At 49.3% G+C, this 27445-nt stretch overlaps 1 protein-coding gene and 1 non-coding gene across 2 annotated transcripts in view; one reads left to right on the top strand and one right to left on the bottom strand.

Annotated features, from left to right (window-relative positions):
• Positions 1-27445, top strand: part of LOC144173629 (uncharacterized) — a 483221-nt gene that overhangs the window by 398636 nt on the left and 57140 nt on the right. The window lies entirely within an intron of this gene.
• Positions 15927-16088, bottom strand: LOC144176076 (U1 spliceosomal RNA). The gene has a single exon (XR_013323775.1). It is a non-coding gene; the product is annotated as a U1 spliceosomal RNA (small nuclear RNA).

Raw genomic sequence — 27445 nt, 5'->3', positions numbered from 1 at the left:
GAGGACGCGGGGGAGAGGGCGCACCTGTGGCCGACGGTTGAATGAGTCAATGATATGAGGCGCGTTCGTAACATTCTACTCTGTGTCGGCTTTGTGGCGCAGTGGTTAGAGCGACGTGAACCTTGCGTTCCGCCCGCAGATCGTGGGATCGAAACCTGGCGCCGGTAAGTATTATTTCTTTATATAGTGTAGGGGGAGCGATGCGGACTACGGACGCCAACGCGGGTGACATCGTGAGTTACTGCAATGCTCTGCATTTAAAAAATCCCGGGCCGTCTCCACTAACGTGAAATCTGGGAAGGGGCGAAGCATGCAGGGTGCAAGTCTATTCAAAGAGTGTAAGTCTCTCTGTTGCCACACACGCGCTGATTGGGCTCCGCAGTGGCGCCGGTGGGAGAAGCAATCGCGCGCTTGCTGAGGCGGTGGCGCCCTCTCTTGCGCTGAACCAGATTTTTGCAATTTATTGAAAGATAGACTAGCTGTCAGTTGTCTTCGGGTCACACTCCGCAGCATGCTAAGAAGTATGCTTCACATAAAACTACCTGGCGTTTGAAACCAATTTTGAAAAGGAATTTAAGAAATGTCTGCTATTAATGCAATAAATACTGATTATTCTTTCTCTTCAATTAGCTTACATCATGTTTGTTTATTTTTAACGGGTTTTCTTCGTTATACACTTGTTTTTTACCATCGTTTAACGGCTTGATTTACCGTGATGACATGAGACGATGACGACAGGATACGCTCGCAGCCCGAGCCCCTAAGCTGCTTCACCCCTAAAATACCCAGTGCACGTGAGCGTGCGCCTCACGACGAGCACCCGGTATCGTCGAACTCGACTTTCGAAAGCACCCTATCCAGCGTTCCTGGCGTAATCTTTCGAGTGCTCTTCTCTTCGCCTGTTCACCGGCGCCTGAAATGGGAAGCACAGAGAAGCTCGCACTACGAAACGCCGAGCTCGCGAACCCGGTTGCGCCTATTTTAGCTCGTGCTGACGCGGTCCACTTGGGGAAGGACGTGAAGGCCGGCGGAGAAGACGATACGGTCCTGCCAGGCATGGAGAACGTTCAGAGGAAAGTTCGGAAATCGATGTGAGGTACAACAGCCGAGTCTTTGTCGAAGGGACAGTGGCCACCAGCTCTGCCTTTTCCACAGCCATGCACCGCTTTTTTAACACAAAACTGCTTTATGCCCATGCACACCAAGATCTGACCGGCGTCATATCCGTCACGGAAATGACGTCACCAGAAATAGTCCTATTGACGCCGCTGCGCTCAGATTCGAGCCACGAACTCTGTCGCCGCAACGGGAGGAACACCGCACCCTGCCCACTGCGTTACCAATTCAAGCGCAAGTAGATCTACGAATCTAGAGAATACCTACAATGGGTGCACAGCTACCATCATCCTCCATAAGGCGAGAAGTAAAATACCTATAAGGAAGGGCGTGAGGTAAGGAGATACAATCTCTCCAATGTTATTCACAGCATGTTTACAAGAAGTATTCAGAACGTTGGATTGGGAACAGGTGGGAGTAAGTGTTAATGGAGAATACCTCAGTAACCTCAGATTTGCTGATGACGTTGCCTCGCTAAGCAACTTGGGGGACGAATGGCCAAGCATGCTTTCCGAACTGGACAAAGAGAGTAGAACCGTGGGCCTGAAAATTAATATGCAGACAACCAAAGTAATGCACAATAACCTCAAGACAGCACCGCGGTTTGATATAGGTGGCGAGGCAGTGGAAGTGGTAAGCGAATATATCTACTCAGGCCAAGTTGTGACCCCGGATCTTAACCACGAGGCAGAGGTAATTAGAAGGATTAGAATAGGGCGGAGCGCATACGACAAACATTCTCAGATAACGAATGGCCGGCTACCGTTGTCCCTGAAGAAGAAAGTGTATGACAGCTGCATATTAACGGTACTCAGCTACGGGGTGGAAACTCGGAGGCTCACTAAGAGGTTTCAACTTAAATTGAGAACGACTTAAATTGAGAATGAAGTGTAACATTAAGGGACAAGAAGAGAGTGGAGTGGGTCAGGGAACAAACGCGTGTTAAGGACATCTTAGTAGAGATTAAGAAGAAATGGACGTGGGCAGGGCATGTAATGCGAAGGCAAGATAACAGTTGGTCATTAAGGTTAACAGAGTGGATCCCTAGAGAAGGCAAGCGTTGCAGGGGGCGGCAGGAAGTTAGATGGGCAGATGGGATCAAGAAGTTTGCGGGAATAAATTGGTCGCAGTTAGCACACGACCGGGGTAATTTGAGAATAATGAGAGAGGCCTTTGCCCTGCATGGGAGTAGATAGGCTGATGATGATGATTATTATGTACGAACGCGCCTTATATCTTTACCACTACTTTCTTCATTCAGATGCCGTCTAGAAGACTCTGCCGTTTAGGAGACGTGAAGCGAAGTAGTTCATCATGGCACTAATGAGCACCGACAGTTGGCGCCTCGATACCAGCGTCTTCGTGGACGCGGGTGAATTGAGGCACCCTGAGCCACCTACGGATTTCGGTTTCGGTTTCGGTTCCGTTTCATTCGCACAGTTTTGAAGGGGCTGTGGTATAAGTAGGATTTACGCAAGGTTCCGGCGCGTGCAATGCAGTGTCTAACATTGTTGCCTCTAATGATGCCATACCGACATAATATAAACAGTGATGTTCAAGCTCATATGGATGGACAATAAATGCTCCTGTGAAAGCACATTTCACGTTCGTGTTTTACCGATTCCTATAAAATCGGCATCAACCACATTTTTGTTACCCGAAGACAGCAACCGCAGCTAAGAACTGAATCAACGCCCTGTGAGCGCACATGCGTGCGCGTTCGTGGGTGTGTGGATTCATGCATCGTCGGTCGTCGGGTATATATATATAGCAGAACAGAAAAATACGGGACGAGGGACTCAGTAAGGACACATACCGAGGTTGCAGTCGTCATTGCCAGTGCTATTCGGCTGTTTCCGAGATATTTCATAGTGCCGAATGACGTGTGTTGGTCATGTTTCTTTAATACAGTGCTAAATAGGCGAAAATATAAGTCGAGAAAAAATCCGCCGTTTTTCCGGGGTCAGGAGTCGAACCCACATCTCCGCATAACGCGTGCGGTGCGTTAACCAATTACGCTACCCCGCAGCGGCTCCTCTCGACTTTTACCGGGGGGGTTTATATTTACAAGTGCTCTGAGGCCGGTCAACTAGCGCCACCCCTCGACTACCGCGGGAGACGTAGAACGTCTTTTTTCCCAGCGGCCGCAACGTAAGACGTGGTCGGAGGTCGGGGTTAGCAATGGGCATATCCTAACTGCTGGAGCCAGAGTCCTCGTAATGCATGTAGCAGAACAGAAAGATACGGGACGAGGGACTCAGTAAGGACACATATCAAGGTTGCAGTCGTCATTGCCAGTGCTATTCGGCTGTTTCCGAGATATTTAATAGTGCCGAATGACGTGTGTTTGTCATGTTTCTTTAATACAGTGCTAAATAGGCGAAAATATAAGTCGAGAAAAAATCCGCCGTTTTTCCGGGAGCGGGAGTCCAACCCACATCTCCGAATAACGCGTGAGGTGCGTTAACCAATTACGCTACCCCGCAGCGGCTCCCCTCTCGACTTTTACCGGGGAGGTTTATATTTACAAGTGCTCTGAGGCCGGTCAACTAGCGCCACCCCTCGACTACCCCGCGGAGACGTAGAACGTCTTTTTTCTCAGCGGCCGCCAGGTAAGACGTGGTCGGAGATATATATATATATATATATATATATATAGATTGTAAAGAAGATAGTCACCGAGTCAATGCAACGGACAATCTCCTGTTTGGTGGTATGCGTCAGTGCGAGGACGGTGCAACGGACAATCTTCCGTCTGTGGGCATGCACCAGGGTCAGGGCACTATCATGGTCCAGTTTTGGTCACGCCCTATCGCACCCGCTTGTCTCGTGCTCGCCCTGTTCCGACCGGCTGAAACGACCGCTTGGTTTGGCCCAGCTCATCGTCGTACCCTTATCTGCTCTCCCAATAAACACCATTTCATTTGGTGGAGTGTGCGGGTTCACCCCATCCTGACCCCAGCTTGGCACCTTCGCGGTAAACACCCCTCGATCCGCCAGCCTGGCGAAACCGGACACTACCAGCCCTCTCTGCTCCCGCCATGCCTGCTGACAGCAGAACTGCACCACCGCCTTCGCCACCGGCGACCGTTTGTTCCGGGGCGATTCGACAGCGTGATCCTGCATTCTTCAAAGGCACCGGCGACCAGGATGCCGAAGACTGACTTACCTCTTACGAAAGGGTAAGCGCGTACAACCGGTGGGATGACGCGATGAAGCGATATAACGTCGGTTTCTGCTTTCGCGAAGTCGCCGAAAGGTGGTTTAACAACAACGATGCCAAGATGAGCACGTGGGAGGCATTCAAGACCGATTTTATGGAAGTCTTTGGCCGACCAGCCCTGCGCAAACTTCTCCCACAGCAGCGCTTAGGTGAACGGGCACAACAGGCTGGCGAAACCTTCACCAGCTACATCGAGGATATTGTCGATTTGTGCAGGCGCGTCAATGACGCAATGCCCGAAAGCGAGAAGATCAGACATATCATGAAGGGAATTGAAGAAGACGCTTTCCAAATGTTGCTGAGCAAAAACCCACAAAACATCGGTGAAGTCGTCAGCTTATGTCAAAGCTGCGACGAGCTGCGAAAGCAGCGCGTCTACGCTCGCCACCGCCCAGCTGCAACCGACGCATCCCTTTCAGCGCTGTCCTTCGACGACCCTTCAGTACAAGAGAGGATTAAGGACCTCGTGCGCGAAGAGGTAGCCCGGCAACTTTCTCTTCTCTCGTGTACACTACCGAGTTCGTGTACTCAAATGCCTGGCGCGGCTTCACCGCTTCATCAGATTATTCGGGAACAAGTCGCTGAGGCTCTTCCTTCGACATGTCAGCAGACCACTGTGACGGCGCCCCTTTCTTATGCCGACGTTGCATATGCACCACGCCACCCAGGTTTCTCTGGGCCATACCCTTTGTCAACGCGTATTGCTTATGATGGATTCATCGCAAGACCTCGTTACACCGGCCCCTCTTTGGTGCGCTCTACCCCGGCCCCAGCACGTCCTCCCCTTCGAGTCACAACGACCACCAACCCTAACCCCTGGCGCACTGCGGTCAATCGCCCTATATGTTTTGCTTGCCGCATCCCGGGTCACGTTGCTCGTTTCTGCCGTCGTCGTGTTCAGCCACCCGATTACGCCTACCGAGGTCCCGCCTATGACAGCAATCCCTATGTGACGCACCAGCCCTACGCGCCCACGTCTCCCGGGCAGCCGCGTAGTTCTTTTGCTTCTGACGAAAACAGCCGCCACCGGTCGCCTTCGCCCCGTCGCCGTTCCTTGTCGCCGATGCACCGTCGTCCCAGCGCACCGCCCGAGGAAAACTGATGAGCGCAGTTCCGGAGGCAAGAACTGCGGCATCGTCGAACTACCGAAGTCCTCCTGTTTCTCCTACGAATGCGATCGAAGTCAATGTTGAGGGAGTCGTTACGTATGCCCTTGTCGATACAGGAGCTGCCGTGTCCGTCATGCATGCGAAACTCTGCCGCAAAATTCGAAAAGTAACAACTCCAGCACCTGGCCTTCGTCTGCGCACTGCCAGCGCTCAACACGTGGCTCCTTTGGCTGCCTGCACGGCCAGAGTGGTAATTCAAGACGTCCTTTACTTTGTCGAATTTTTAGTGTTGCCGTCATGTTCACATGATATCATATTGGGCTGGGACTTTTTGTCGCGTAACGAAGCCGTCATCGATTGTGCCCGCGCGGAAGTTGAACTGTTTCCCCTGTGTACTGCGCCATTGGCCGATATGCCACTTGTTCATCCTTCTAAGCTTGTCGCCGCTACATATACAGATATACCGCCTTTGTCTGCCGTTCTGGTTCCCGTGTCTTGTGCTTCTGTCCCCGACTCAACGATCCTCTTCATGCCTTCCGAACTATTCTCACGACGCAAGAATCTTACACTTCCTACTGCTGTTCTTTGCCTCAAGAATGGTTGTTCCACCTTTCCCGTCTGCAATACTTCCGTATCGCCACTGACGTTGACTGCCGGAGAGTGCCTTGGATGCGTCGCAGTTATAGACAACACTTTCATCGTGGACGTGTCTGATGATAACCCTCCGCCTGCTGTCAGCGCTCTTACTCCAACCTGTGCATCGACATCAAGCGTTTTCCTACCTTCCATCGACCCTGGCCTCTCCTCCTCGCAGTGCGATCGCCTCATCACGCTTTTGGACCCGTTCCTTGGCTCCTTCGACCATGACCAAACTTCTTTGGGCCGTTCTTCGAATGTTCGTCACCACATTGACACCGGGACCCATGCTCCTTTACGTCAGCGACCATACCGCGTCTCAGCTACTGAGCGCAATGTCATTGAAGCGCAAGTGACCGATATGCTGCAACGAAATGTTATTCAACCATCCAGCAGCCCCTGGGCATCCCCGGTTGTCCTGGTCAAAAAGAAAGACGGCTCCATTCGATTCTGCGTCGATTACCGACGCCTCAACAAAATTACCCGCAAAGACGTCTATCCCTTACCGCGTATAGACGACGCTCTGGACTGCTTGCAAGGCGCAGAGTTTTTCACATTCTTAGACCTGCGATCTGGCTACTGGCAGGTTCCTATGGCGGACGCCGATCGCCCTAAAACGGCTTTTATTACACCTGACGGATTATACGAGTTTAACGTCATGCTGTTCGGCCTCTGCAACGCTCCAGCTACATTTGAGCGGATGATGGACAGCATTTTGCGTGGGTTGAAGTGGAAAATATGTTTATGTTACTTAGACGATGTTGTCGTGTTCTCTCCCGACTTCGACACGCACCTCCAACGTCTGGAACAAGTTTTGAAATGTCTCACTTCAGCTGGGCTTCAACTTAATCTAAAGAAATGCCACTTCGCTGCCCGCAAACTTACCATCCTTGGCCATGTGGTTTCCGCGAAGTTTAAGCCGCGAAGTAGGTCACACGGAAGTCAGCTGGTGGTTGATATTCGTGGAATTTTTGGACAGACAGGATGAGAGGGTGCTTATTGACCCGCCGCAGGGTATAGGGAAGGGATCTCAGAACCGCCGGAAGCAGATCAGGCGGTTCTGAGATCCCTTCCCTATACCCTGCGGCGGGTCAATAAGTACCCTCTCATCCTGTCTGTCCAAAAATTCCACGAATATCAACCACCAGCTGACTTCCGTGTGACCTACTTCGCGGCTTAAACTAGACAACCTTCTTGGCCCCTCAATCTCTCCCCCGACGCACTCCGAAACCAATCAGCTTGCTCAATTTCCCTTCCATCTTTCCCTCTCCTTTCACCTGGGGTCCTACCCCTATATAAACCCTGCCTGCCAGGCGAGAGATTGCCCTGAGGGAAGCAAGCTCTCTTTGCTGAAACGTAGGCCACAATCGTGCTTTTACCTTGTTCGAAGTTTTTTTCTCTTATATATGTATATATATATATATATATATATATATATATATATATATATATATATAAGGGTTGGCAGTCAAGAAAACCTCGGAAAGCAAAGGGGAGGATGTGGTAGGTAATTGAAACAGATAAAGAATTTGGAAAGAAAAAAAAAGTGCCTCTGTTCTGGCAGTCTTGGTGCCATAGGGAGCTTAAGAGGGTTCAACGCTGGTCGACCACTCTCGTCATGTGGTAGACACTCGAGTCACGGCCGGGGGGTTGAAAAGAAGGTCCTTTTTACCCCGAGTAGTCAGAGTGGCGTTGGCTACCACCCTCATGCGCAGGAAACAAAAAAATACCTAACATAAATACCCAGAAAGTGGAGGGGAAATATAGCCCCGCCGGTAGCGTAGTAGTTATCGCACCAGACCGGTATTCTGGAGATCGTAGGCTCGGATCCCACCTGGCGGGCATTTTTTCTCCACTTTCTTTCTTTCCAAATTCTTTATCTGTTTCAAGTACCTACCACATCCTCCCCTTTGCTTTCCCAGGTTTTCTTGACTGCCAACCCCTATTTCTGTCTTACTTTCAACGACCCCTCATTTCCTATTCTGATGCGCTATATATATATTGTAATGAAGAGAAGTGAAATGACTAACGGATAAATATATATATATATATATATATATATATATATATATATATATATATATATATAGTAAGAAGGCGCGCAATGAAAAACATAACAAGTTTACTTCGAAAACATAACTTTACATCGATGTTTCGGACGGGGACCTTCCTTTATCAAGAGTTCTTTATATATATATATATATATATATATATATATATATATATATATATATATATATATAAAGCTCGTTGAATTAAGACAGCAATAAGGGTTGGCAGTCGAGAAAACCACTCAAAGCAAGGGGGAGAATACGGTAGGTCACAGAAACAGATAAAGAATTTTTTAGACTGAAAGAAAGTGGTGCAAAAATGCCCGCTGGGTGGGAAACGAACCCACGACCTCCAGAATACGCGTCTGGTGCGATGACCAGACGTGTATTCTGGAGGTCTACCCCTCACTGACTTACAAGGAAAGAGGACTATGGAAGCTCGCACAGACCGAATCCCTTTGCAATAGAGCCCTCCTCCATCACATACATCCCTCAGTTTATCCCTCTCCCTTTTGCCCATTACGCGGAGACAAGGCCACGGTGCAACATCACATGTGGGCCTGTCCATATGATCCCCCGGTCCCCTAATCATTTCCTCGGAGCTCTGGGAGGCAGCGCTGAGCTGCTCCAACCCGGAGAAACAAAAGATCATTGTGATGAATGGCAACGTGAGTGATTGGCCGCGACAGTGAGCCAGCAGAACGACAGCGACGATGACGAGGAAGAGGGCCGCGGGGTCGGTTTCGCGAGGGCTCGAATGACGACTTCTTAGCACATTTAGTTTTTTAGTTCCTCCCCACTTAAGAGAAATCCGCTTGATATGGGTGCCTGGGCATAAGGGTTTATATCTGAATGAAGAAGCAGACTCTTTAGCGAGGTCAGCACTAGACGGCCCTCCGATCGACGTCTGTCCATTTCCCTCCATACTGGCCGGAGCACGGATCCGACGGCATCAACATCTGGTGAGGAGGCAGGAGGATTCCATCACCTCCCTCGATGATTACGCCCATTTTAAATATGCGTGGGACTCCCGATGTTGCGAATCTCGCCAATGCGAGATTACTTTAACTAGCTTAAGTTATAGAGTTCCGCAGCTCAACTTCTACATGCACCGCGCTGGGCTCACCTCCTCTCGTCATTGTGCTCTTTGTGATGCACCCGAAATCCCTGAGCATTTTTTCTTACATTGCCGCGGCTTCTCTTCAATGAGATGAAAATACCTCGTGGAGCCAATTCACCACCTTGGACTTACCCTTTCAATGCCGGTCTTACTGTCGTTCGGTGCCATTTCGCTTGGGTTTCCCCACAGGAATTTGGTTACGGCCGTTCACACCTACGTCTCAGAGACTAGGCGCCTACCCTGTTAGCCGCTCTTCTTGTGCACAGACGAAATAAGAGCGTATTGCAAAATCCCGAATAGCCTTTTCTTGCAAATTCCTGCATAGTGCACACTTCCATTCTACAAATTCCCGTATTTGTTGGGCAATTATTCTGATGAACAATTTTTTTTTCCAAAATTTAGTCTCCTAAATCGGGCACATTAGCCCCAATATATCTCCCGATCCCGATCCTGGCCAATCCCCCAAGTGGGTATGCGCCACAAAAAAAAAGGAACAACAACAACAACGACGACGACGACGACGGCTGGAGAAGACGGAGGAGAAAACATTATTGGACAGATCCATCGAGCTTGTAAGTGGGCGGGGTCCTCAGTCCAGGACTCCGTTGGTATGGCCTGCCGTCTTCGCCCATTCAGCAAGCCAGAGCTGCTTAATTGGGTCCGAGCTGGCAAGTTCACTCTCCCACTGCTCGTATGTAGGACTGGGAATTGGTGCAAGGTCTGGGTTTGAAGGGCATGCCCAAACCATATGAAAGAGCGTTGCTGGGTTGCCGCAGTGCCGGCACAGGGGATAGTATATTGTGGGGTGAATGGCGTGTAGCCGTGTGGGATGTGGAAATGTATTTGTTTGAAGCTGTCGGAGGGTGACTTGTTGTTCTTTTGTTAATTTTTCTGCCGGTGGCGGGAAGGTGCGTCGTGTGAGCATGTAGTGTTGGGTGATGTCGTTGTATGTAATAAGTGGGTGTCTGGTCCTCTCATCGTCCTCTTGCGGTGCCCGGCGACCAATATCTCGGGCGTGAGCGTGAGCCGCTGCATTGCCGCGAAGGGATGAGTGGGCAGGCGTCCAAATGATTTTGACTGTTCTTTCAGGGGGGTTTTGGACTTGGATCCGTAGAGCTTTTGTGGAAATCCTTCCGGCTATGTACTTACGACACGCCGCTTGCGAGTCTGTAATAATAATCTTGGCTTTGGTCTGGGTTATTGCTAATGCGAGCGCCGCTTCTTCCGCTTCGAGGATGGTAGCCTGGCGAAGGGTGACACTAGTAATAAGATCAGTGGGAGTGGCAACAACCGCTGTTTTAGTATTTGCACGTGCGTAGTCCGCTGCGTCTGTGAATACTGTTGTTTTTGAGTGACAGTACAGCCGTTCAAGGGTTTGTGCCCTGGCGGTTCTTCTGCCTTCATGGTGCTGAGGGGTCATATTTCTTGGCAGGGGAGCAATTTTTAGCTTCGACCTAATTTCCGGTGGAATGTCTTCGGCATTGTCCATTTCCATTAAAGGGGAGTATCCCAGGTTCATCAGTACTTGCCGGCCTGTCGGGGTAGTGCTTAGGCGCGCTTTCTGGGCGTTCAGGTGCGCGTCTGTAAGCTCATCTATGGTATTGTGCACCCCTAGCGCCATCAAACGAGACGAAGAAGTGCTTGCCGGAAGTCCGAGGGCTTGTTTAAAGGCCTTTCGTATAATGGTATCGATCTTCCGCCTTTCTGCGGCCAGGAGGGTGGCGTAGGGGGCGACGTACGTAATTCGTGATATTACAAAAGCTTGAACAAGATTCAGCATGTCCTGTTCCTTCATTCCGTGTTTTTGGCTGGCAATGCGGCGGAGCATCCTGACGATCTGAGCGGTTGACGAGTCCAATTTCCGTATTAGTTGCGTATTTTTACAATTTCCCTGTTAGGTCATTCCCAAAATCTTGATGTTTGGAGTTGGGGAAATCATGATGCCATCCAACATGACGTGAATGTCCGTGGTGGGATCCCGGTGGCGTTTTTGAACCCAGAGAAGCTCCGATTTCTGAGGCGCGCAGGTGAGGCCGCATTGCTTTGCGTACGCATGGACAGCGTCTGCGGCCTGTTGGAGGCGGTCCTGCATGGTTCCCAGCGATCCCTTACCCACCCAAATCGTTATATCGTCGGCGTAAATGCCGTGCTTGATGTCCGGAATTTTGTTCAGTTCTTTTGGGAGGTTATTCAAGGCGATGTTGAACAGTATTGGGGACAGAACCGCGCCTTGCGGCGTACCCCTACTTCCGCACGAGAAAACGTCGGATTGTAGGTCTCCCATTTTGATGATAGCTTTGCGGTCTGTGTGAAAACAACGGACGTATTCGTACATTCTTTCGCCGCAGCCGAGGTCGTTGAGGTTCTTCATAATGGCGCTGTGAGCCACGTTGTCGAAGGCCCCCTTGAGGTCTAATGTGAGGATGGCCTTCGGCGTGGTCCTACTGGCTGCTTCGAAAATGTCGGCTTTCAGTTGAAGTAGGATGTCTTGCGTGGATAGGTGCGGGCGAAATCCGAACATGGTGTGGGGCATTTGGTCTGTAGTTTCTAAGTGCATTTGCAACCTGTATAGAACAACGTGTTCCATCACCTTCCCGATGCAGGAGGTGAGGGAAATCGGGCGGAGGTTGTCGACGCATGGCGTCTTGCCCGGTTTGGGTAGGAATCTCACTTCCGCCTCCTTCCATGAACTCGGGAGAATGCTGCTCATCCAGCAATCGTTCATGTAGGTGGACAGAGCAACGATGGAAGCGTCGTCCAGGTTTGCCAGGGCTTTGTTAGTTATTTTGTCCATGCCAGGAGACGTGTTCCGGCGGATCTTGGCCAGGGCCGCCCGCACCTCAACCGGTGTTATTGGCTGATCAAGGGTGGCATTTGGTGGTCCACTATATGTCGGTAAAAGTTCCTTGGGTGTGTCCGGGAAGTACCTGTTCTTGAGGGAACTCATGAGGTCCTCTCCAGATCCTTGATACTGGTGTATCATAGTCTGCATTGTCTTGCTAGATTCTAGCTTGCTCTTGGTAGGATCTATCAGATATCTAAGAATTTGCCATGACCTCGAAGTGCTGAGTCTTCCGTTTAGGGTGTCACATATATGTAGCCAGTTTTGGCGGCAAAGCTGCGCCGCATACTGGGCGGCTTCTGTGTTGAGTTTGGCGATTCGTAAGTGGAGCTTTCTGTTGTGTCTCTGCTTCCTCCATCTCCGCAGTAAGCTGCGCCGGGCTTCCCAGAAGTGAAGCAAGTGATTGTCTACTGCCGGTGTTTGATTGGACATTTGGATTTTCTTTGTGTTTTGTGAAATATCGTTGCAGAGGTCTTGGGTCCATGCGTTTATGTCTTCTATTGTGGTGGTGGGGTCTTGACTTCTTTTTTTCCTTATCGCGTCCCAGTTCGTAAGTTTCGCTTCTCCTAATTGCCGTCTGTATGACGGGCCATACACTTTAGTCTCGATGATCATGTGATCACTTCCTAAGCTTTCCTCACAATTCCTCCAATTAATGTTGAAGATGTTTGATGTTAAGGTAAGATCCGGACAGGTATCTCTCGTCGAACTAGTGCCGATTCTGGTTGGCGGGCATGGGTCTGTGATGAGGGTGAGGCTCTCTTCGTCGATAATGTTGGAGAGCTCTCTTCCTCGTTTGGTTTGATACATGTAGCCCCAGGCTTGGTGTGCGGCGTTTAGGTCCCCTGCGATGACAAATGGATTAGAGCCCACTATTCTTTTTGCCTGTCGAATGATATCCGCCAGTCCAGGGGCTTTGTTTTTCGGCCGGCAATAGATGTTGAGGATAAAAATGCTTCGACCTCTTTTCGTTTTTTGAGGAACTAGTTCGGTTAGAATATTATCGTGAGTGTTTGTTGTCAAGGGGTGTTGAACAGCAGTGATATCTTTCCTGATTAGGGTGCAGACATCCCTTCCGTTATTAGTGATGTGGGTTGCGTAGCCGGGGATTTTCGCGGGGTGGGCCGTTTCTTGCAGAGCTATTACATCAGGGGGATGAGATTGATTAGCAATATATTGTTGTAAGTCACCCTTCTTAAGTCTAAAGCTTCGGCAATTCCACTGCCAGATTAGTAGCGGAGATTGCGGACTCTGTCTGTAGTTAGTCTTCATTATTGGTGATGTAGCTTTCGGCCGTCGTGTCTGTCTGTCCTGGGCGGAGGTACGGTTTGTCCCTTCTTGAGTGACGGCCGGTGCTTGTCGAGTGCTGAAGTTCTAGGCGCTCGATTCTGGTTTGGGTGCTCTGCATTTGTCCCGGCAGCTGCGCCACTTGACTCCCAAGTTGCCCTAGCTGAGCGGAGATGGTCTTTAGCTGGCCCTGGACGAGAGTAGTGAGTTGCTCGAGACCGCTTTGGAATTCTTCTTTGTTTATATAACTGACGGTGTTTTCGTCCTGCATAGGTGACGCCTGTTCCAGCCTTCGTTTTTTTTCTATAGCGGGTTGTGTCAGAGGTGTCGTGATGGGCTCTTCTGAGGCATCTTCAGGGCCGCGTTGTGTTTGTGGGGTTGGCGCGGATGTTTTCTTGAGTTGTTGTGTCATGAGGGATTTGAGTGATTGAATTTCTGCCCTGAGTGTCCTGATTTCTTGTTGTAGTTTATCACATTCGCTGCACTGTGGACTGGACGGACGAGCAGTGGGAGAGAGAACGGATGCCCAGCTCACCTTGTTCCCGTCAGTGTCGTTGTCCTGCCGCCCTTGCCTCTCCTCGTGTTGTCAGGACTTTGACCGGGACCGCGAACGGTTCCCCTGGGGTGGGACGGTTGATCGTGACTTGGAGCGCCCGGCTGGCCCACTGTTCCCCCGGGTGGCACTGCGGGACCGGTGGGCGGACTCCGTCGGAGTGGAGGGGTGGTCGCGTTCCCATTTCTTCTTTCGGAGAAGGTACGGCTCCCAGAACCGCATTCTGCATTCCTTGCTGGCGGTGAGGTGGTCCCCCTGGCACAGCTCACATTTGGGGTTGCACAGGTGGTCAGGTAGTGGGTCACGGGCACCGCAGCGTTCGCATGCTATGACGTCTGGCGTTGGGCACACGTCGCAGCGGTGACCTTGCTTGAAGCACTTGAAGCAGTACGGTAGGGTTTTTTTGTACAGATAACAACGAGTTTCTACTCCTTTGTAGTATACATAGAAGGGCACTCTCTGTCCTAGGATGGTAATCACCACCGAGCCCGATTGTCCAAGTCGTCGACACGCCGCGAATTCGTATCCGGGCATCCATAAATGTTCGAGAATTTCTTGGGGGGTGTACTCGATCGGTATGTCGTGCAAGACACCTTTACTTGAATCCTGGGGGAAGAGGCCGTAATGATTGATTTTGAAACACTTGCCGTTGATGTTGAGCTGGGTGATGCTGTCAAGCTTCCTTGCTGCGAATTCCTGAGGTGTGCTCACGGTCGCGATGTTTTGGTCGTAGTCGATTCTAATCTTGATGCTTGCTTGTTTCCATGAGAGTTGAGCAGCGTTGAGTATGCCGTCGGAGATGGTTGCCGCTTGGTATTTTCGGAAGTCAAGACCCTCCGTGGGTCTGATAACCATCTTAAAGTCATCTTTCGGTAGCGGTGGCGGCTTCGGGGAGACGCGAGGCTTGTCTGCTTTTGCTTCCTGGGCTGTATTTGTAGTGGGATGAAGCTGTCTTTGGTCTCCCAGCAGTCCGTTCTTGTTCTTCTTTCTCTTCGACTTGCTAACTACCTCGATCCAGTTGCCTTGACTAGTCTCTTCGTCGTCTCTTTCCTGGTCATACTCATTCAGCTCCATGCGCGTATCTTGTGGTCGATCGTTCTCCGGCACTGTGGAAGCTACTGCGTCCACGACAGGAGCTGGCGGGGCAATCAGGAGCCGCGCCTGAGCCGGCCTGTTCCAAAGTAGGCTTAGCTCGTGGGCTCCCGCTTCGGAAGTTCAGATGGCCGTAAGTTCAGGAAATCGTGACTTACGGCAAGAATTTTGGGTTCCCCGTGGTCCTCGCGACGTTGGGCGGGTGGTCCGATTATTTTTCGGTGGAATTCAGGACTTCTTCTGTTATTTTGATGCGTTATTTGCAGAGTCTGAACAAAGCCAGATACATCGACGACGACGATGATGATGATCCACGACGGCTGCAAGGCAAGCTGCGGAACAAGCCGCGGTCTGTGGGAAACGACCCCGTGAGACGCCTCGGCCACCTTGAGCGGGACCGGCGCTACCCTCCGGCAACGCTCGGGCGCGCATCTAGGCATCGTCATCGCGGCGCTTCTGCGCCAATTGCTGACGCTCCGTTCCGGCTGTCGGGCGCTGCCGCTCCAGCTGTTTGAGCCGCTTGTATCACATCGCGACGGAACGCAAGCTGACTTGCTCATTGGGCATTGCTCGAACTTTCCGAACTGCGAGAGACTATTTCCGAACTGTTGACTGTGCTCCCATGTGACGCCCAATCCTGTCCGGTCTATAACGTCCCAGCGTCTACTGTCCTGTCCTTGTCCTTAGTCCTCTTTAATATAGTCTTCGACGTGTTAAACAGTGTTCGTCTGCCTGCCTGCGTGCCTCCGTGTAATGTCATCGCGAGTTACAGGCAGTCATTACGCGGATTAGTTGGTAACCCGCGTAGTAGCCGAACACCAGTACGCAGCTTTTGTTTGCGGGAGGCACGTGAGGGCTACTTTCCTCCCAGCGTCTCCTTTTGGATTTGCATAAGGGGAGGGGCCGGCGCGAACGCCTAACCCCACTACCAAAAATTGCATGCCCATCTGCCCCAGTTTGGGGAAGTGGCAAGCTTCAGCCGACCGCCGTGCAATGGCCGGCCTCCACTTGGTGCGCCGGCCATAGTGACCACCGGACAACCCAGCACCAGGTAAGTATGCCTGAGCAGCCCTCTTCAGCCAGACACCCCTTGCCAAGTACAATCACGTGGCGTCGGTGGGGCTGTGCCGCTAAGTTAGAAAATATCTGCAGGCATGGCAGAAATAGCGCAACGAAGGACCGCGGAAAACTTACTGCGCTCGCGTCCAAATACCTTTTAGCCGAAATGCTGCCGTTGTGAAGCGGGCACGCGTCGCAAGCGCGTTTTGCGACGTCGGCGTGTGCAGGTGGCTGGCCGCCTGGACGCACCCCCACTAACGCCATCTACTGGTTCGCTCGGACCACTCCCTCCTTTCTTTTTAGGGGCGAAGCTCTTAAAGCCATGGGTCTGTCCATCCCTTGTGTCTCGTGGTACGTGACCGCCACATGCTTTCGGAGATGTCGCAAAGTGGGCCGCGTTGCACGCGCAAGAACCGGCTGCAACCGGCAGCGCAAACTCGGCACCGGGAGCGCGAGCTTGTCTGTGTTCGCCAACGGAGGCGCGAGCGCACGTGCACTGCGAGGGGGAGATCACGCAAGAGATCACGCCACGAACGCAGGCAGTCGTTCTCGGAGATCGAACGAGACGCAAGGACCTTTGCTCGTTTCCTCTCGTCTTGTTCGGGCACAAGTTCGCCCTAAATAAACTTTCTTTACCGTTGTGTCCCATCCTACGTGACAAATTGTGGTGTAGGTGCGGGGTAGTCCGCGATGGCGCGGGGTCTTTCACCAGGTTTGGGCCTGGGAGCATTGACTCCCAAAAAAAAAGTTCATTTGTACAATGTACGCACACAGTCTTACGTCTTTCTTAGTGATGTAATGGGCGAACTTTCACGGGAGAGTTACGGTTACCCATGATCTCCCCCTCTCGAGCTTCGCCCACTTATCATCATTCATTCCGTGGATACGGCGTGATTTTTTTAGAAACTGCGAAACCATATTTTTAAATAGCCTTCTCTGTTCAGCCTCCGTGGCCTATGGATGCTAGTCATCGAATGTCACGCTGATGGCGTGCGGTTAGAGCCAAAGTGGCACGTTTTTTCGGCAGAATGGATTCTTCTTTTTCTTTTTGCTGAAACGTGTTTTCTGGGGTGAATAACACGCATTCTTGTCGGAAATAACCATAATTATGCTTTATGTCGGCCTCGCTTAACACGAACATTTTTATTACTTGTTCAATTTTTCTTGTACGACGCAAAAAACTGGCGAACTTTGGATGCGACTAGCGGCCCGGTTTGTCAAATACACGTCCAGGCGAAAATCAGGGTGGCTGCGAGAATGGAGAGAGAAAGAGAGAGAGAGAGCTTTTTTTTCTCCACGCTCCGTTTTTTGTGAGTCCTATACCAAAACTATGGAATGAAGTATGATTGATGCATTGATTGATCCCCTGTCCAGGGTGGGTCAGCCTTTCAACTGTACAGGCACCCCTAAGTGCGACTTGTGGGCGCCCATCTTTCGTGCGCAGTTATCACCGCCTGAAATGATCTTAGTGGGAGAGTAGGCATAATCAGGGAATTTCAACCGGAGGTTCTCGGTTGCGAACTTCCCATCGTGAGTTCCTATGTATCTATGCCTGCTGTATATAACGCGCACGGAAGCATTGATGGTGGGTGGCGTACGACAGACATTTTGTCCGGTTGATGGGCCGCCGCTGCCATCGATAATCCCTGTCAAGAACAGACATTGCATTTTAAACCAGTTTGTCCTTGCTGTTCTACAAAAGAAATGCACCAAACGGGCACGCGAACGTGCCCACACCCGTACCAGCTGACCTTGAGCTTTTAGTACCCAACTAGGCCCTCCAAGTTGATTTTGTTCACTGTACATCGCGGCCATCATCTGGTCATACTAATGGAAACGATGAAGTCTAATTCGAGTTGCAGCGCATACATATGCTTAACCAGGATCTCTTTTTAGCATTTCAGAATTTTTTTCGGTGTATAAAGTGAACCTGCCAAAAACAAGAATTTTCGTAAGACATACATACTATTAAGTTCAACCAAATAACACTTTCGTAGTCAATGACCCGGTTACCCATATTGTAGCGGCTTTTTAGCGGGCGGGGGTGCCTGCGCGCTTGTACTCTGATCCGACATTCCACAATTTCGTAATTTCGTAATTTTGTTTTGTATCCTCTTACTAGTGTTTCACTTTCGCTCATTCAACGCTAGACAAAATACGCTTGAATAACGGTCCCTTGTCATGGGCAGAAATTAAATGAAATTCAATGTTAAAACGTTTCAGGAAATGCCAAATGGAAATTGCAAATGAATGCTTAAGCCGCTCTGCAATACAGCACCTCTTTCAAGCCGCCCTGAGATGTACTACTGCACGCATGCATTGCTGAGAAAACATTTTTCCAGGCCCACAGTCCTTTTATTACATATTTTCATACGACCCCATCTATCCATACCGAGCGCTATTCACCCAGTAGGTTTCGGCGTTACTACTACGCATAGCACTTTGGGAAGAGTGTTTCTTCTAAGGGCAATTTAAGGATCAGGTTATAGAGGCCTTAGCGCCTTGTTATTACCGACGGACGGGCAGACGGGTTGTTATGTTGAGTCCACATGGGAATATTGTGAGGGTTTTAAAAAGACGCACTCATGATGGTCAGCGCAAACAACAACAGGGATCTGTTATCAGGGTATTTACATGCGTGACTTGGACTCGGCGGCAGACGAGATCGGCGGCGCGGGGATTTCCCTAAGCGTGAGTTTTCCGCTTCACAAGCATGGAAGCTTGCATCACGCGTAGAAGAAAGGAAAGGGGGCTTTTTAAGACCTGGTTGCCACTTGGATGTAAGAAAGCAACGCGTAATTTGTGTCAAGTGGTGCACAAAACGAAGTTTACGACGTCCAGGCGCTCTTTTCACGCTTACTACGCGTTAAAAGTTTTAGAGTGTCGGAACGACAAAAGCGCTCTCAACCAACCGAAGTTTTATTAGGCAAACGCAAGTTATGTAGGCAAAAACTGGGGTCAAATCCAGACAAAAAAAAACACGGGGCCCCCAACAAGTATCAACCTAATCTTCTCTTGGCGCATTTGAAAATTGGCTCATGCACATGTCCGCGCGTTTTATAATCTTATGCGCTTCGGGTTTTTCCCGCGTACGCTGGCTTTTTGTGCCCAATCACCACGATTGTGCGGTTGAACTCGGGAGCGCACTGCGCAGTCGCGCTTCTTGCAGTGGCCGGGCAGGTGTGAGAATGGTACGCCCTTGAGACACACATCATGTTTTCTTGAGCGGGCGTTTAAGCACTGTACCCTCTGGCAAATATACTTGCCGCCACATTTGTCCCCGCGGTGAGGGAGATGAATGGAGTATGTAACTCCATAGCCAAAACAGAATTTTTCCTCCTCTGAATGCGAAACCGTGCCACACGAAGAATGAGCCAGGTATCTAAGCCGCCAGTGTCCCACCAAGTGGACTTGCAGTGCCTTTGTGAGAACCACGAACTTTCGATCTCCTCCAGGTGGATCATCTGCGATAGCAAGATGCTCAAAAGTTTACTAAACTGCTCCTACCGACGTCATGCATTTCAACTCAAATATCCCCGAATGCGAGGCGGAGAGTTCCTTTTTTGCGACCTCTTCCCATATTTCTAGCAACAAAAAAATACGTTTCAACAACCCTCATCTACAGGCCAACGTTTACCATTGCTGCTTGTTGCAACATTGATGCTGGGTTGCTAAACAATTCCTTATGTCCTGGTGCGGGTACTCAGAGGAACGCATGGTAAGCTAGTAATCATCATCATCATCATGACCAGCCTATCTACGCCCACTGCAGGGCAAAGGCCTCTCCCATTTTATCTCCAATTATACCGGTTCTGTGCTGGGTCTGGTGCAGCGGTGGCGTAAGTATAGAGCTTCCGTCTCGCGTGTAGGAAGACCGGGATTCGAATCGCGGTGCCGGACAATTCCCACCGGATTTTAAAATCAATCCGCGTGTTGATGGAATTGCAGAATGAGGCTTCGGGTGCGGCCTGACCCCGGTGACCATTGCCGGCAACGCACTCCCTCACCAGAGCAGGATTGGCCACCCTGCTGTAGTAATGGCCACAACCTCCCATGAATATGCCAATTAGCTAGTAATAAAAATTACTAAAAACTCAGAAACGTGGCATTCGTTCTACTTCTTGTGCCAATTTTTCATTGCCTATTTCCATCGGTGATACCGAAATTTTCTTTGTTCTTTGGTTGTGACAGGCGAAGAACGTTAATTCCGAATCGCACATACCTCAGAGCAGGGAAAGCCGAAAAGAATCCAAGCCAGCTTGCACAACGGTGCAAGCCTGATTTCTCAGCAGGGCTCCCTTCTCCTCACTAAGCTAAACTCGACGGGTGCCATATACCTCACTCACAACAATTTACCCTGTGTATATATATGGCGCTCGTCACCATGCAGAAGACCAAATCAAACGCGAAGTACATTTATTTGTACAGTTCCTTCTTCAGTCTTCATATACTTCATCGACCACCGCTGCAAAGACATCGTCGAGCGTTTCCTCGCCGTTGATGACCTGCACCAGTTCTTCTTGTTCGTCTGGGCGATTGCATTCTCGCCTGCAGCGCCGCGAGCTTCTTGATAAGCCGACGCTTCTTCGGGCGTCTGGATACACTTTCTTCGCCAATAGAGCCCCTGCACTGCCCAGGGGGCGCTGCGAAACCGACTTCCGGGCAGTACTTCCGGGTATACTCGGTTACAACTTAAAAACGGCAACACCTCATGTAGTCTATCACTTCGCCGAAGCGCCGGGCCCGTGACGTCAGTGCGCGCGCGTTTTGAAAGAGGATCGCGGTAAATGCGTGACATCATCTGCTTTTCTCACCGAGTTTGTTTGTCGTCGCTGCAGTACTTTATAGGCAGATTACGTCCGAAAAGTCATGGAAATGACTCGTGTCTTGTGTGGTGATTGTGTTTGCGTGCGCTGGCGGTGATTGCTATCTGTTGTTTATCTTGCGTATATCATTTTAGAAATGATTGATTGTCCACACCTTAGCCCACCAGTTCGTGGACTGCGCATGATTTCATAATTATGACATGCGAGTAAACAAATCAATTTTAATATAGCGCGGAAAACAGCCAGTGCGTCATTAATTTGTTTAAGATTCACCATGTTACAAGGATCGATGCAGCTATACGTACGTGAAGTACGCCTGCTGAAGCATTATTTTCGCGAGGAACGCGACATTATGCGCGTTCGACGACGACGCGGAGAACAATTTTAGATTTTTAGATTATGCTGATGGGCAATAACAATGGCATCAAACACTCTTGTGTTTAGTAATGTGTGCACAAAAGCCACGTCCATCCATGGTGCACATAGGTTGCGCACTGTGTGTAAAAAAGAAAAACAATAAAAGAATTGCTCCTTTCAGATCACCGTGAAAAATAACTTCGCTTCTGCTTCGTTATTACGTGTGAGTTTATTACTTTCTTTTCCTCGTTATTGCTCCTTACATGTGCGTTGCCTAAGCACTGCCGTAATTTCTACGACTGTCCCTAATATCGCGCTGTTACGGGTTTTTCTTACGCAGTCTTGGCAAGAAAGCCTACAGTTTACAGGAAGCGACCATGAGCTGTCTGCACGTAAAAACCGTGTTTCACGGCACTGCACATTTCGGGAAAAAACGCTTTTAAGCTTAGTTCTCAAGTCTCAACGCATTGGAATTCTGATCGAGTCTACGCTGGGGTTTCCACATGGATCGTAAATTCTCTATTCCTGAAAAATGCTCTTTCGCAGCTGCCATGGCAATCGCGATGTTGAGAACACCAATATAGGTTATAACAGGCTACAGTAAAGCCCGCTTATATCGAACACGGATATATCGAATTATTGCCTATAACGAACCATTTTATAATTCTGGTAACAATTACATGCACTTAAAACTATATCGAACGCGATTTTGCTCACACTATCCATCGGACTCTCCTGCGCGGGATTTTTCGCTCTCCTTAGGCATGCGGCAGGCTTTCCCTCAATACATCGACGCGCAACGGTGACGCGGGTGTCGGTCGCGACTCCCGCGCCGGCTCGAGCGCGTCCAAACCGGCCGTGGCAGCGTGGATCAGCTCCACGCATGCATGCCGTTGGAGCCGAAAGCGCCACAGTGGGCGCTGCGGGCTGTGGTGACACCGAATTTCATGTCCGCGCCACTCGCTGCGCGCGCTTGCTCGGTTCGCTGGGTTCGCCGTTATTCGCTTGTATCCATGCTTGTCTCCGCTCTGTCGAAGACGCCGAGGACTCCGTACCGCTTCCGAGCACGAGCGAAGCCGTCGCTGCGTGGCCCTGCTACGGCGATACGCGCAGTGCTATTGAGGCCAGCGGTCTTGTGCTTGTCGACTGTTCAGATACGGTGGGGCAATCAGTCACCACCAACGCGTTCCGCTCCAAGAAGCAGGCTACACTCACGCAGTTCTTCCGCCCCAATATATTTTTGTTTTCTTTACGAGAAAGTATTGTATCAATAGTGAACTTCAGGGTGGTAGGAGCTCAGCGTTAGCTCGTGACTCCTTCGGCAAGATTTCTCTCATATAAGTTTTTTTCTTCACTTTCTATATCGAATTTTTGCTATATCGAACTATTTTACAATCCTGGCGCTGTTCGATATAAGCGGGCTTTACTGTATTTCACTTCTTTCAGATTGTTATACGCCCTAACACACGGCATGTTGGCGCGTCATTTTACGATACTGGGGAAAATGCCTGTACAGGGAAAATTTTTTGGCGTCATAGATACAGCTCACCTTTTTATGCCCATTACTTGAATTTACATCTGCTGGGGCAAGCTCAAAGAAATCGCAGTCCAAAGAGCAAAAACGTTTGCTTTTCTCTTAATTATACGTGGGGGTGAAATATTCACACATAATTTGGCTAGAGAACCGCCACTTATAAACAGCATTTGTTTTTATTCCCTTTTGCGCTGAAATGTTCACGAATGGAAAGTTGTAGTGTCTTCTTTGCAAATTCAAGTGCCAAAACAAGGGCATGATGCAGACAGTCTCACTGGCAGACATACTCATGGATACGAGCTTGAGGTACCAATTTACAAATATTAAAATGTTATTAGAACCCAGAAACCTTCGCAGGCGCCTCCGCCACCCCAACCAAAATAAATTGGGCTAAAACGTGTATTGTGGTTTTGACATAGGGCTTTGCTGAACACCAGAATGCAAAGTGCGGCAGGTGATTCTCTGCAGGCTTTCCATCTGGATTTACCACTAGGGCACTACCGCAGGTGTATGAAGACAATCACAGTGCCCGTACGCAGTTTTGTTCAATGTTTCCTCGACATTATCACAATAACGCACTGCTGAAAATCTCGATATGTCACATTTCTCTCTTAAGTATGCTTTACAGCCCAGATGTTGAAACAGCTGCTTGCACTACTGTTCAGCTGCTTATTTAAATACGTGAGGCACTTTCGACAAACTTGACGCTACGTCTTCTTTATCACATCAAAACAAAGTTGCATTCAATGACCTCCACATGCCCATAATATGACAGTCACATTTATTCGTGTGTTACAATCAGTCTGAGATTTTTATACGTGCATTCGTTATAAGCAGTGTACTCTACATGCACAAAACTCGCCACGGCTGCTTTTTTGATATCATTCAACACGACACCAAGCCAGTGATGTGTTGCTAAATTGCAACTGCACCATGAATTTTAATTTTTTTAAATTATATATTACATACATTGAATACATACTCCAAACTTTGACTTGAAATCACATACAAGCACACCTGTTGTGAGAGAAAATGTACACATCCTCAGTGAAGGAACAAAACATGCCATACGTGGTGCTGCCATGAGGAATCCATTCAAGCACACAACTAGTATATGATGCCACTTAAAACCAGGGTGTCGAACCGGTATTTTTTCCGGTTCGGTTCGGGTTGGGGTTCAAGCCTTTCGGGTTCGGTTCGGGTTCTGTTCCAGAGCACCATTCCGTTCCGGTTCGAACCGGTTTGAACCGGTTCAAATGGGTTCAAACGGGTTCGGGAAAAAAAGGCATGAGTTTTTTTTGCTTTTTTTGGTGCGCTCGGTTATCATCTCTCGGTGACGTTGGTATAAAAATGAAGTAACAATGTAGGTTTGTTTGTGTAAATGTTTTGCTTTGGCCAACTTAAAGGGACCCTAAACACATTTGTCAACTTTTTTTCTAAATCTTTAATGCTTGCAGAACGTAGACAACCAACACATCCTGTACTTATGTTACGGGGTCGCGAAGTACCTCAGCCAAAAATTACTACTCTATGCCCATCAGAGAACTTAGAAACTTGCTCAAAAATATTTATCTCTTTTTCCCAGTCTCGGCGTTCTTCAACCGCTTGAATTACTTCATTACAGGGGTGTAGCGGCTATTTGCCGGCTTTCCCTAAATTACAGCAAAGAACGTACTTGATAGCCAATTTAAAAAGAAGATCGCAAAATCAAAGCAGAAACGAAGGCGTATCCGCTGCGACGTGCAAATCACGCAGTGCCGTCCCATGCTGCCAATGGCTATAGATTTCTCAGCGCTTGCAGAAGTGACGTAAAAAGTGAAAACGTTTATAGAAAGCGTTGAAGAGTTCTGTTAGCTGTGCAATCCACTGCAAATTGTTTTCTATGGTAGGTCATCGATTACAACACTAACTGAAACGATATAAAGGGTTCGCTGGGACACCTAAGGCTGCATATGTGTGTGCAGGTGAAATGAGTAGTTTTTATGGCCGCAGGTCTATTTTTATTTATTTGGTTTCACTTATTTGTAGAACTTATTTTAACTTTATTCTTGGCTCAGAAACCCGCAGTTTCATATCCAGTAGTTTTCTTGAGGAAACAAAAAAAAGATGGCTGACAACTACGATACTCGCTAATGCGAAATTTGGGTGCGGTGCGAACTGCAGCTTCCTCGGTGACGGCGCATAGCTGCTGCGTCTCAGGAAGCCTATCGCATCATCAGCGAACGCACGACTGCGCACGCTATACTCTGTCGTTATCTCGTTGCATGTCGCCACCGGCGAGCATGTCCCTTCCCCTAACACTTTCGCCGTACTTTCATCCTCCGCTTGAATGCTTATTCTACCTTCGGTGGCCTTTTCGTTCTCTCGGTTACAACGAGGGCGACGTAAGGAAGTACGCGAAACCACAAAAGCGGGCGCTTAAAAGCTGCGCTTTAAAATGTGGCTCTACTTAGCCGTCGCTGTACCATGTTGGGATCAACTCTCCTCACCGACGATTGACGGGCCGCACCTCGTTTCCAAATGATGTATCCTTGCCTCAGTCTTCTGGAAGGCAAGCTTGTAGCCTCCTGATCAGTTGGCAGCGCCCAGGTGCCTCCTTCTCCTCCTCCTCCTTGGTGTGGCATTCTCGCCAGAACCTTCTGGCAATGCACAGCCTCCCTGCAGGATGTCCATTGCCCCGTCCGTCCACTAAGCAGACGACCAGTCCGTACACCATCGTTTTTTGGTGCCCTCGAGTGTCTCTGTGGAGCGGCTTTGCGCCCTTCCACGCCCCCCCCCCCTCCACACACACACACACTAGCCGGCGGGCCGCCCCTCGTCTCCAAATCCCCCAACCTCGCCGGAATCTCCTGGCTGGCCGGCAGGCAGGCAGACAGGTTGTTTACTGGCAAGCGGGAAGCCTCTTTTTAGGGCATGAAACTTATCTGGGTAGCAGAGAGGCTGTGCGCCCGCTGTCTATTTTGCAAACATCAGATGTCGACGCATGCAGGCGCACACGCGTAAGTATTTTCGCACGGCAAGGGAAAAAAATTCACATTTAAAATAAATTGGTTGGTCTGGTAAACTTTTTACTTACCCATAGTTTCAACGGCGTTTTAGCTTTAACACGAGATCATTAGCAGTGCTAGAAGTCGAAAAATGTCCCGCGTCGGCATCAGCCTCCACTGTACACCGTTGCAGGTGGCGTTTAAAGTGATGCCATTCTCCACAGCTTCCATCTGCTAACATGCTGGTCAGAAGGAAGGATAAGGGCTGACTGACCAGCGATTACAACTTGCTAATGATACTTCAGCCACAGGTGGCAGCGATTGGGTTCTAGGAAAGATAGTAACTTGATGAGGTCGCAAGCAGTGGTAATGGTCGCTTGTAGAGAGAGAGAGAATGAACTATAATTAAATCGAGGAAAAGTTTCAGAGAGGCGTCCTCATTCAAGGACGCCTTGATCTCGGGCCGAGTCGACAGCACTTTCGATCAAGCGCAGCTGATCTTCGGGGCCTGACCTGGCCACTGGTCTCTCCCAAAGCTCTGGAGAGAGTTGGAGGTTTTAAGGGGAGTGGGGTGGGGGGGGGGGGGGGGGGGTTCCAGGGAAGATTTGTTGCAGCCGCCCACTAGCTGTCTCAGGGTCCCAGGCACTCGACACAGCTTGGGACCCTGAGACCGCCATTTTCCTCGGCCGCCATTTTCCCATAGGCGAAAATCGTTTTTACTTATTTTCACAATAAGCAGGCAAGTGCCGTCATTGTTCCCGGTGTCAAACAAAATAGACCACAAAATGCGACCTTTGTGTGAAGTTTGAGCGTGAACCAAGCAGCAATTCACTGACGAAATTTTTTTTTATCTTTCCAATTATCGTCGTAGCACCCTGTATATTTGTTTTGAAAACAAATTAATGAGTATAAAATATGCGGTAGCTAATTATTTACTAACTTCAGTTCGAAATGTCATTCTTACACTAGAAATAATCTAACAGCGCAAAACGTGCTTAAAGAAAAGCATTTTATAGCATTCAGGTGGTCGTCACATAACTTTCCGGCTATTTTCTGCGAAACTACATTTCCTGATTGGTCGAGAAGGATACCGCCGCAATATTTACAAATACCAAGGACAACAAAGGGATCGTGGTTGGTACGACCCTCTAGTTCACCTTAACCGACCCTATAATTCCTCTAATCCAAATTAATCAACACACCAATCCCAATTCTCACTAGCCCATCCACTCATCTCACAAATCCACTCCAGTCTACCTGCTAATCCGCATTATTCGACTTTTTTTTGTGCTATCCTTAACTTTAAGGTAGAGAACACTCAAGATAATACAGACATTTGGTCGCATCTACTTTGAAAGTGGAAATTAAAAAGCCGTCCAATTTTTTTTTCAGTTATCATGCTCTCTGAGAGCAGAAGGTACACAACGGCACTCTACAAGAAAAGCTACCGATGACTTAGAGAACTGGGAGTGTTTGTCTCACCGCTGTTTTTATATAACTGCCTATTCAAACTAAAATGAGTGGAAGATAATGATTTATTGTTGATAGTATCCCTGAATGCCTTCACAGGGGGGCAGGAATGCACTCAAATTAACAACACGTTAACAAGTTTACACAATATTAAACACCAAGCCGATAGAAATCATGAGGAAC

Source organism: Haemaphysalis longicornis, unplaced genomic scaffold (assembly GCF_048455015.1).
Source record: "Haemaphysalis longicornis isolate Haplotype H1 unplaced genomic scaffold, Haemaphysalis longicornis Haplotype H1 scaffold_3, whole genome shotgun sequence".
NCBI lineage: Eukaryota > Metazoa > Arthropoda > Arachnida > Ixodida > Ixodidae > Haemaphysalis > Haemaphysalis longicornis.
This window is presented reverse-complemented; position numbering and strand designations above follow the sequence as displayed.